The following is an 11,640-nucleotide window of genomic DNA, read 5'->3' as shown; positions in this document are numbered from 1 at the left end:
ATTGTAAATTCCGAACTCCCTGTAACAGATAAAACGTTGCAATGAATCTCCTTAATTGAAACAAATTTATAATTGTGGAGGAAAACGAGAGCGAAGAAAGATTGTTCAAAACCATAGAGAGTTGGAAAAAGGTCCTCGACAAAGAATTGTTCACAACGCAGAGTCTGAGATGTCCTTGGATTGTGTGGGAGAGGACTTATCAATAGGGGGCCAAATGATTTTTTATTGGCTTTCTGGACATCTTCATATAACCTTCTCACTAGTGGAATGTCACTTATGACGATATGAACGTTAGGACAACACAACATCTAGTCTCCGGCGTAGGAAATCTTCTAACCTGCCAGGAATCGAACCCTGACCCCTTCGCTTAGCAATTCGCCACGCTGATCGTACAGCTACCAAGGCGGACTACCAAACAGTTCCAGACACAAACTTCAGTGTGTCAACGGATTATCGATAACGACACTTCAGTGCTAAACCTCCTACCGTTTGTATTATTTCCATCATGTTCATGGGGTTTCAGCTGCCACAGTAGCCACATCTGGAGTGATGTAAATTCATGTGCTGCACTCATATCATCAGCAAAGACTCTCTGTCAGCTCGTGGATTGGTGCAGCATAAAATCATCTGATAGGACTTTATTTGTTGCCACCCAGTTTGAACAGTACTCATTATCTGCTGTTCCTTTGAGATGTAATGCCAAAGTTGTTTGAGACTGTGTCTATTGCTATCCATGAGAGAATATTATTTCAAGATAATACTGCACGATCCCACTTCGATATTATTCTCCATGACCACTGGCATAGCTACTCTCTTTGTGAGATTGAAAGGGGCAGTACTGCCCCATGGAAGATTTTTTCATATTGTGTTACACGAAGTTATCAGTTTACGAAGCCCAGTAGAAACTAAAGACGAAATTATTATTTTTTTATTTTCCATTGAATTCTCAAGAAGAACTAAAAAGTAAACACTTATTTCTAACCCTTAGTTCCTTATATCAGAGTACTCAATGTAGGATCTTTTAGCACCTACATAATGTAGACTCTAAAGATGTGAAATAGCCTCTTAATTTGACACAAGTGGCATACGAAAAACTATGAGAAATCCAACTACTGAGCATATTAGCAATATAACTGGATTATACTGAACCATGTAACTGTTTCCTGAGAGGAATTTAATTTCAGCATCTTCATTTTTCACCATCTTGACAGTAATCTATTCTCCTAAACTCACTCTGATATATGGTCAAGCCACAAGTACTTACCAAGTGGTACACATTCACTATAATTCTGCATCTCCTTCCCTACCTATGTGTTCATTACTGCCACCGAAACTGTTTTAGATTTCTCCTGTGGCAGGAATATCCCTTAGTAATCAAGCACTGATGTTTTCAGACCTTCGGTTTTTCTTCTCTGTTTTGCTTTCATATAGACACTCAAAACTTAATCTGCGAAGTTGCTGGCAGTTGTTCAGATGAAGCCAGAGTTGACTATTGTATGATATCCATGATTAGTAGCATGCAGAAATAAATGCTATGAGCTGTTTGAGTTTTCTTCCTAATGTTGTAAAACTGTTGATAGCATCAAACGGACATTTAAAAGTGTTATGCTCGTAGTAAAAACAAAAAATTAAATGAGGAATTTTGTATTAATGTAAGATCATAGTTTGCTTTCATTTTCATGTTCTCGCGGGCCTTACAATAGAAGGCTGTGACGACAATAGAACTGTTGTGCAGTCAGCCGTAAATGACGGTTCTCTAAGTTTTCTCAGTGGTATTTTGCGAAAGAAACTTCGTCTTCCCTGAAGAGATTCCCATTTGTGTTCACGAAGCACCTCCATAATACTGATGTTTTGATCGAACCTACCGGTAATAAATCTAGCAGCTCACCTTTGAACTGCTTCGATGTCTGCCTTTAATCCGACATAGTGGGCGTCCCGAAAAACGAGCACTACTCAAGAACGGGACGCACTATTGTTCTGTAAGTGGTCTCGTTTATAGATAGGCTACACTTTTCTAAAATTCTCCCAATAAACCGAAGCTGCAGACCTTAAGTTCTCACTCCACTTCACAATCCCTGGTTATTAATAAGTAAATATGAATAATTATACATAAAATTAATTATTATTAATTAATTAATATTGTTCTCATTAACAATAACAATAAAAACATGCGTTTATGTAAGATGGGGCTGTCGGTCAAAGATCCTGTATTAATGTGTTTATAAATCTTTCCAAAGGGGACACACGAGGCAATACTGACCTTGTGACTTTGCATAGAACGCAGATTGAAGAAAGACAAAGTCATGTTTATAGTACTATAGATTTAGAGGCAACATTGACTAGAACACACTTTTCGGAACCGTGAAGATTATCTACAACCTGCACAGAAACCAAACTGCAGTTAAAAGAGTCGAATGAGATGAAACTCTCTCTGTTCGAACAGGCCTCGGAAGGCCCAATGGTACAACCGACCAAGGTGTCATCCACAGCCTACTGGCATCATCCGAGAAGCGTGGGATCAGCACCCCGCTCTCCCGGCCGTTGTCAGTTTTCGTGCCCTGGAGGCGCTACTGCCAGATCAAGTAGCTCCTCAATTGATATCACGATGCTGAGTGGAGGGCAAGAGCGCATGGCGGCCCGGATGGTCTCCCATCCAAGTGCCAAACACGCCCGACAGTGCTAAACTTCGCTCATCTGATGAAAAGCGGTGTATCCACTGCTGCACCGTCATTATCCGAATAAAATGAAAGGGAAGAAATAATTGAGAAGGGAGTGAGACGGGGTTGTAGCCTATCCCCGATGTTATTCAACCTATACATTCAGCAGGCAGTAAAGAAGACCTAGGAGAAATCTGGAAAGGGAATCAATGATCAGGGAGAAGAAATAAAAACTTTGAGGTCTGCGGTTGAACAGATTGCAAAGTGTCTCGAAAAGAGGTTATGAAATGAGCAGTAACAAAAGTAAAACTTGGATAATGGAATGTAATCGAATTCAGCCAGGTGATGTTGAGTGAATTAGTTTAGGAAATGAAACACTAAAAGCAGCAGATGAGTTTTGCTATTTGGGCATCAAAGTAATTGCTAATCGACAAAGAAGAGAGGACATGAAATTCAGATTGGCTGTCGCAAGGAAACCGTTTCTGAATATGAGAAATTTGTTAACATCGAATGTAAATTTAATTATCTTCTGAATTTATTTGTCTGGAGTGTAGGCTTGAACGGAAGTTAAACGTGGGCAGTAACTGTTCAGACGATAAGAGAACAAAAGTGTTTGAAATTTGAAGCTACGGAAGAATGCCGAAGATCAAATGGGTAGTTTGTATCATTAATGAGGAGGTACCTAATTGAAATGGGAAGAAAGGAGAAAAGAAATGTAAAGCATAACTTTACTGGTGGAAGGAATTGGTTGATAGGACAGACCGTCATCCATCAAGGCACTGACTGTTTTGTGTGCACTGGAAAGAAGTGTTTGTGTGTGTGTGTGTGTGTGTGTGTGTGTGTGTGTGTGTGTGTGTGTGTGTGTGTGCGTAGCGCGGTGGGGGTGAGGGGGAGTGGGAGGGTCTCCTAGTCAAATTGTACTATAGTTTTCTTTTCTTTTCTCCCCGGTTCGATTGACTACCTCCTCATTCATTATACAGGGTGTTACAAAAATGTACTGCCAAACTTTCAGGAAACATTCCTCACACACAAAGAAAGAAAATATGTAATGTGGACATGTGTCCGGAAACGCTTACTTTCCATGTTAGAGCTCATTTTATTACTTCTCTTTAAATCACATTAATCATGGAATGGAAACACACAGCAACAGAACGTATCAGCGTGACTTCAAACACTTTGTTACCGGAAATGTTCAAAATGTCCTCCGTTACATGCATCCACCCTCCATCGCATGGAATCCCTGATGCGCTGATGCAGCCCTGGAGAATGGCGTATTGTATCACAGCCGTCCACAATACGAGCACGGAGAGTCTCTACATTTAGTACCGGGGTTGCGTAGAAAGAGCTTTCAAATGCCCCCATAAATGAAAGTCAAGAGGGTTGAGGTCAGGAGAGTGTGGAGGCCATGGAATTGGTCCGCCTCTACCAATCCATCGGTCACCGAATCTGTTGTTGAGAAGCGTACGAACACTTCGACTGAAATGTGCAGGAGCTCCATCGTGCATGAACCACATGTTGTGTCGTACTTGTAAAGGCACATATTCTAGCAGTACAGGTAGAGTATCCCGTATGAAATCATGATAACGTGCTCCATTGAGCGTAGGTGGAAGAACATGGGGCCCAATCAAGACATCACCAACAATGCCTGCCCAAACGTTCACAGAAAATCTGTGTTGATGACGTGATTGCACAATTGCGTGCTGATTCTCGTCAGCCCACACATGTTGATTGTGAAAATCGAGGAAGTACAGTACATACTGACGAAACTAAAATGAGCTCTAACATGGAAATTAAGCGTTTCCGGACACATGTCCACATAACATCTTTTCTTTATTTGTGTGTGAGGAATGTTTCCTGAAAGTTTGGCCGTACCTTTTTGTAACACCCTGTGTAAAACTGAAGAGGGAAACCAAGACTTGAGTACAGTAAACAGGCCCAAATAAATGTAGGGTGCAGAGGTGAAGAGACTTGTGGAGAGCCGTATCAAACAATTTTTTACAACGGCCCACAAAAACCAATACCACCTCCCGCAAATAAACGAAATATATGAACTTCTATTTTATGTCAAGCTTCAGTGTGACGCAAATAATACAGTAAACTATGGAAGTTATGAGTTAATGAATTAAATGTGTGTGTTTAATCTTATTTGTGACAATGTTGTCTGTTATCTTACTAAATAAAGATGTCCTTAAGTAAGGATTCTTGACCCAAAATAGTGAACAGTTTCTGTGCACACTTAACACACAATAATAAGAATGGTCAGACAGAATTATTGTAAAACGTTTGGTGAAAAGAGATCTTGCTTAATCTGTTTACAACGTCTGATAAGGTTAATCTTCCAGTTGATAACTGCGGTAATCAGCTGGAATGACTCCAGATGAGGCTCGATTTCCAAGATACGCAATATTCTTTCTCTCATTACATCAGTCTTAACGGTACTACTGTTTACTAATAATCATTCCATTTGCTGTCATTTAAGACTTAGGGACCTATTGAAAGGATAGCTTCTTAGACATTCAGTTTACTGTATTACTACTGATAACTACTGTAACAGTCTCGGTGCCTTCCGATTCTCCCAGCCAGGCCAGGACAGGGAAGCGACGAGCCACGTGCCGTGCCGCCAGAGCTGACTCTGCTGCTTTAGCGCTGATGGTGCTGCCTACACAGCCGACCAGTCAGCTTCTGCGCAGTCAGATCAGGCGAGGTTTACCTGTAGCGGGCCTGCGAGGCTGCTCCTTCTAGAGATTCCTGCCCTCAAGCCACGAGATCGTGACGGACAGACCCAAAATACTGACACCCAAGAGACTGAAGTTTTCCTTATGCCTGCCCTACGCAGAGCCCATTCCCCCCGTTTTGAATAAACCAGTTGTGTGTAAAGTATACATTCTTATTAATACTAAATCCTCAAAAATCTGACGCCCACTGCCAACCTTGGCCATTCTGTACACTGGTGAGCTGAAGAGCAATCACTTAAGCCTATTCCTGCCTACCCCAAAAGACTTCCAGAAAAACCCAACAAGTGTGAGTAGGAATAGCGCTCTGACTGTAAAAAAAAAAATTAATCTATTTAAGATAGTTCATTTATAGGTTTTGGTGAGTGAGTTTGCGAGTAACAAAATATGCGACGTAAATGGCCGTATCTTTTGACTGAAGTGATTTAGAAATTTTTTAAGACGCCAAGGGACTATAGACTTTAGTACAAATTTCAGTATGCTTCTACACGTTCCTGAGAAAAATAGGTCTCAACAGACGGACAGACAACCAGACGAACAAAAGACGGTCCTATAAGGGTTCTGTTTTCACCGATTGCGGTAAGGAACCCTAATAACATTTTCTCGCGGAATAGAAACCTCAGAATTTCTGCAGATGATGCTGTTATCAATAACAAAGTATCGTCTGAAAGAAGCTGAACAAGTATTGAGTCAGGTATTGTTAAGATTTCAGAGATTGACAACTTTCCTTAAATACTCAGAAATGTAAAAAGGTGCCTTTCACAAAACCAAGAAAACGTAGTATCGTATGATTATATCAATGAGTCACAATCGCAATCTGTCACCTCAAACAAATACGTGGCTTTAACAATTCGTTGGGATATGAAATGGAGCGACCACTAAGTCTCCGTCTCAGGTAAAGCAGTTGACAAATTTCCGTTCCTTGGTAGACTACTGGGGAAATGCAATCAGTCTACAAAGGAGACTCCATTCAAAGGAGACTCATCCTGGAATAATGCTCAAGCATGTGGGACACGTACCAAATATGCCTAACAGGAGACACTGAACGAATACAGCGAAGTGTAGCACGATTCGTTCAGTCCTTAGGAGAATGTCACGAAGATACGGAAAGGCCTGAAGCGGAGTGGCCAAGTGGTTCTAGGCGTTACAGTCTGGAGCCGCGCGACCGCTACGGTCGCAGGTTCGAATGCTGCCTCGGGCATGGTTGTGTGTGATGTCCTTAGGTTAGTTAGGTTTCAGTAGTTCTAAGTTTTAGGGTACTGATGATCTCAGAAGTTAAGTCCCATAGTGCTCAGGGCCATTGGAACCATTTTTTAAAACACAGAGCAAGGACGAAACGCGAGCCTCACGAGTCGTCAGGTGTTTACAACATACACATACACATACACTCACATAACATTTCGAATTTAAATTCTTAAAATTTCTTACAATTTAAAAAAAATAAAAAAATAAATTTGAACGATTCTTAAAAATTTTCAGTAATCTAGAATCGTTCTAGCAAAGGCACCAAGGAAGAGTAGGTAAGGGGTCAGCGAAACTGAACCACACTATTCATTTAAGTAATCAAAGCTAGCCAAAATTACTTTATGACTTAATTCATTTTGAAAATTAAGTGGTTGATTTGAAAATTATCTTAATGTACGGTAGATCTCCTACTGCTCGAAGATATTGACAACGTTACCCTTGCGTCCCGTACGCAAAACTAAAAAACGTCATGTAATACCAGAAGCTGAGTGACACGTTCCGGATATATTTGAACGCAAGGCATAACTGGAATACCAACCAGAAATTTGTTCCCTAAACATAACTTCCAACGACCTTCCAGTTTGATCCATATATTTCGACTGAATCATCACTTGTGATGTTGTAAGCACCTGACGACTTTTGTTGTTCACGTTTCGTCCTTTCCCTGTATTTAAATCTCGGTGTATTATTCCTAGGAATGAAATGTGCGGGAACAATATCTTTGTAGTCAACTGTATACCCATTGCATTTGAAACAGTGCCGTAGTACTGAATACTATGATAAGAAAAGACCCTAGGGCCATTCCCACCGAGCGAGGTGGCGCAGTGGTCAGCGCACTGGACTCGCATTCGGGAGGACGACGGTTCAATCCCGTCTCCGGCCATCCTGATTTAGGTTTTCCGTGATTTCCCTAAATCGCTTCAGGCAAATGCCGGGATGGTTCCTTTGAAAGGGCAAGGCCGATTTCCTTCCCCATCCTTCCCTCACCCGAGCTTGCGCTCCGTCTCTAATGACCTCGTTGTCGACGGGACGTTAAACATTAATATCCTCCTCCTAGGGCCATTCCCCTTCCCAGGGAGTAATGAAGATGAAATACCCTGTTGATCCTGGGCCGGAGCAGTCCTACGGCTCTTTCCTTTTTTTTCTTTTTTAGAAGGCTCTTGCCATTACTCGGGACAAAATGTACGTGGTTTCCATTAGAATGTCCTATGAACTAGATGGCCCTATATTCGCATTCATATGCTAGTTTACATAATGAGGTGTTATGTAATCTATAAAGCATTGACCGGAAAGCTGCCATTTTGTACTCTAGAGGGTGATAGGAAGAGCTGTGAAGAACCAAATTCGTGTTTACTGGTTACTATAAATGCCATTCTCCAAAGAATTCCCTAACGTAGTGTCCAGAAATAGGATGTTACCATTTTTGGACAAGCCAGTCACTATGTCAGGGAATCCTTTTGAGAAACGACATTCATAGGAAAACAGCAACCACGGATTTGGCTATTCACAGCTCTTCCTCCTACCATCTGGAGTGTAAAAAGACAGGTTTCTGGTCAGTACTTCATGGATTACGTAACGCTCCGTTACATAAAGTAGCTTATGGACGCTAATATAGGGCCATCCAGTTCGTAGCAGGTTCTAATGTGTACGACGCTGATTTTGCCCCGAGTATTAACAAGAGCCTTTTAAAACAGGAAAAGAGAAAGAGCCGTAGAACTGCTCCGGCCCAGGATCAACAGGATGTTTCATCTTCACTACTCCCCTAGGATCTTCTCTTGTCATAGTATTCTGTGCAACTGAACGGTTTCAAACAGAATGGGTGTACAGTTGGCTAAAAAAGATATTGACCCAGCACATTTCATTCTTAGAAATTATGGACTGAAGTTTAAACACAGAGCCGGCTTCTGTGACCGAGCAGTTCTAGGCGCTTCAGTCTGGAACCGCGAGAGCGCTATAGTCACAGGTTGGAATCCTGCTTCGGGCATGGGTGTGTGTGATGTCCTTAGGTTAGCCTTGGGAGTAGACGATAATCCTTGCTGGAAGATGAGATTATGAGACATCAAGAATGGACGTCGAACAGATGTGCAAAACTATAGACCTATATCTCTAACATCGATCAGTTGTTGAATTTTGGTTCAAATGGTTCAAATGGCTCTGAGCACTATGGGACTTAACATCTATGGTCATCAGTCCCCTAGAACTTATAACTACTTAAACCTAACTAACCTAAGGACATCACACAACACCCAGTCATCACGAGGCAGAGAAAATCCCTGATCCCGCCGCGAATCGAACCCGGGAACCCTGGCGCGGGAAGCGAGAACGCTACCGCACGAGCACGAGCTGCGGATCCTTAAAGATCATCGGATGATATTTACGCATCCGTGTATGCGCCGCGTCTCTCGGGGCTATGTTTTCATAACCTGCTAGTTCATGTATGGCAGTCGCAGCATTCCGTTCCGGCGCGGCTTCGACAGATGTACCGTTTACTCTATATTTTGTCTTTGCCCCTCCTTCATTTTTTTCGGTGCTTTTTATAATCTACTCTCTCGTTCCATTTGTTAACAGGTTCGTGTTTCACGCCACATTTCTAATCCATGACTATCGGTTTATGTGGAACTTCCCGAATTTTAAAAAAGGGTTGGGATCGGTCTGTAAAAGAGGCTTGACTACTATAAGCCTTGTGGCCACTTTTTATTACTGTGATATGGTCTTTGCGTACCACTGTCCACGGTCTCTTTCTTGTTTTTACACAGATTTGCGTCTGAGGATGTAATTTCAATTACGAAACAGGCCGTGCCTTTAATAAAGGATTTAGAACAGCTGCGGCGGATTTTATTCAATACGCTTCTGTTTTTTATTGTCTGAACGGCTTATCGCCACGTTTCACTCGCGTACAAGCCTGCATTTAAGATAAATTCGGACTGAAAAGACTTCCTAACATTTAAATTTATTATCAGTGTAAGCAACTTCACAGTACACTTTATAGTGGTTTGCGTAATATGAATGTAGAGGGAATGCTCTGTTTTATCTTGCGTTTCAAGGGCTGGCTGGACAGTCCTGGCGATATGTGCTGTCATATGTCCTCCGAGTTCATTAAGTCATGCGCGACGGCGTCAGTGTTGGCAGACTGTAAACAGTTTCTGGTTTCCGCATCGCTGAGCGCCGCCTGGCGGGGTAAGGCGTTGCTATCCGCTCACATTGGCCGGGCGCGACAGTGCGTAGAGGGAAGCCTTGTGGGCGCGCGCGTATCTGACCATCTGGACAGCTGCCTGTCTGCCCGTTCCTCGTAGCGGACGGTCGTGGAATCGGATCCTGCTCCGTCACACGGCGCCCACGCATCGCCAGCCGGCTTTGTTCCGCCGCGACATCATCCTCATCGCAGCCTGAAGGTGGAGGTAGTGAGTGTTGAACTGTTATTGTTCTAGGCCACCGCGAGACTGCTGAGCCGCAAAACTGAATAAGAAGACCCGAGAATATCTATTTTAAGTTTAGCTTTATTTGCAGCTTAACAGTGTCACGAAATGGTGCCTGGCTAGGAAATACGGAAGCGTCCGATACCGCCCGTCTGCTTTGACCCATGACGTCACAAATATGGCGGAAACAAAAACACACACACACACACTTTCCACAAGAAGCCTAATGACACTAAAGGGACAATCGCGGGAAATGAAGTGTTTTGGGTGGGGGGGGGGGGGCAAACTAAATATAAACAAATTTAGACGCCTTGCGTAGCTACAACGTGTAAGTGAAGACAGCCATGCATGAATCCCCACCCACCTCCCCAAGGGTCGTAACCCCTGCAACCCATAGAAGATAAAGATGCTTCAGTAGCTGATTAGTGTTTTTTGTCTTTTTTTAAAAAAAATCTCATGGGATAGAACGAACAGATCAGAAAGATAAATATAATAAACTAAAACAGAAATTGGAGGAAACAGATAATTAAAATAAGTAATACGCGTTTTTAAATTAAAAAAAAAATCTCACGAGATAGAACGAACAGATCAGAAAAGTAAATAAAATAAGATAAAACAGAACTGGAGACAGCGACACTCAAACCAAACTCCGCGCCGTCATGACGTCACACACGACAACACCCTTACGTCACGGGTCAAAGCCGACGCGTGGAATCGGACGCTTCTGTCGACCCCTTACCGGTACAGGTATACGACAGAATCATCAGCAAACAGTCGCAGATTGCTGCCCACCGTATCCGTCAGGTCGTTTATGTATAAAGCAGAGTTTCACATGACCTATGCTTTCTAAACCGTTGCTGATTTGGGGACGGAAGCTTTTGTCTCAAGAGACTTCATTATGTTTGATCTTAGAACGTGCCTAAGAATTCTGCAGTGGACAGATGTTCGGGATATTGGTATGTAATTTTGCTGGTCCGTTCGTTTACCTTTCTTATATACGATAGTCACCTGTGGTCTTTTTCCGTCGCTTGGAACTTCGCACTGGCTTTGAGATTGGCGATAAATGCAAGCTAAGTAAGGGTCTGACGAAGAGTACTTTGTATAAATCGGACTTGGGAGTCCATTCGAACTTGGCGACTTTCCCTGTTTTCAATTGTATCAGTTGCTTCTCAACACCAGGGATTATTTCTGTATCTAGTGCGACGGTTAAACGATGGTACGACTGTACGATCCTCCTTCGTGAATGATGTTTTAACCGTGATATTTAAATATTGAGCTTTCTTTTTTCTGCCTATTACACCATTTTGTTTCGACGAGTGGCTGCATAGAATCCTTCGACCCACATACTAATTTAGCTTCGGACAGAATTTTCTCAGATTGTCGCCAAGATCATTCGTTAAGGTATGACAGGGGATGTTGTATGCTTCACGCAACAGTCTTTTAATACACGTCAGATTTACTATTAACTGTTGCCTGTTGCCACTTCTTTGTTGTTTTTTTGACCGAGAATGTAACAATTTCTGCTTTCTCAGCATTTTCCTGATTTCGTTATTAAATCAGAGCGGGTAATTTCCGCCTCGGCACATACGT

At 42.4% G+C, this 11,640-nt stretch overlaps 1 non-coding gene across 1 annotated transcript; it reads left to right on the top strand.

Moving 5' to 3' along the window:
* Positions 1–7,444: 7,444 nt before the first annotated feature.
* Trnaa-cgc (transfer RNA alanine (anticodon CGC)) lies at positions 7,445–7,517 on the top strand. The gene has a single exon. It is a non-coding gene; the product is annotated as a tRNA-Ala (tRNA).
* The last annotated feature ends 4,123 nt before the right edge of the window (positions 7,518–11,640 follow it).

The sequence above is a fragment of the Schistocerca serialis genome, chromosome 3 (genome assembly GCF_023864345.2).
Source record: "Schistocerca serialis cubense isolate TAMUIC-IGC-003099 chromosome 3, iqSchSeri2.2, whole genome shotgun sequence".
Lineage (NCBI taxonomy): Eukaryota > Metazoa > Arthropoda > Insecta > Orthoptera > Acrididae > Schistocerca > Schistocerca serialis.
This window is presented reverse-complemented; position numbering and strand designations above follow the sequence as displayed.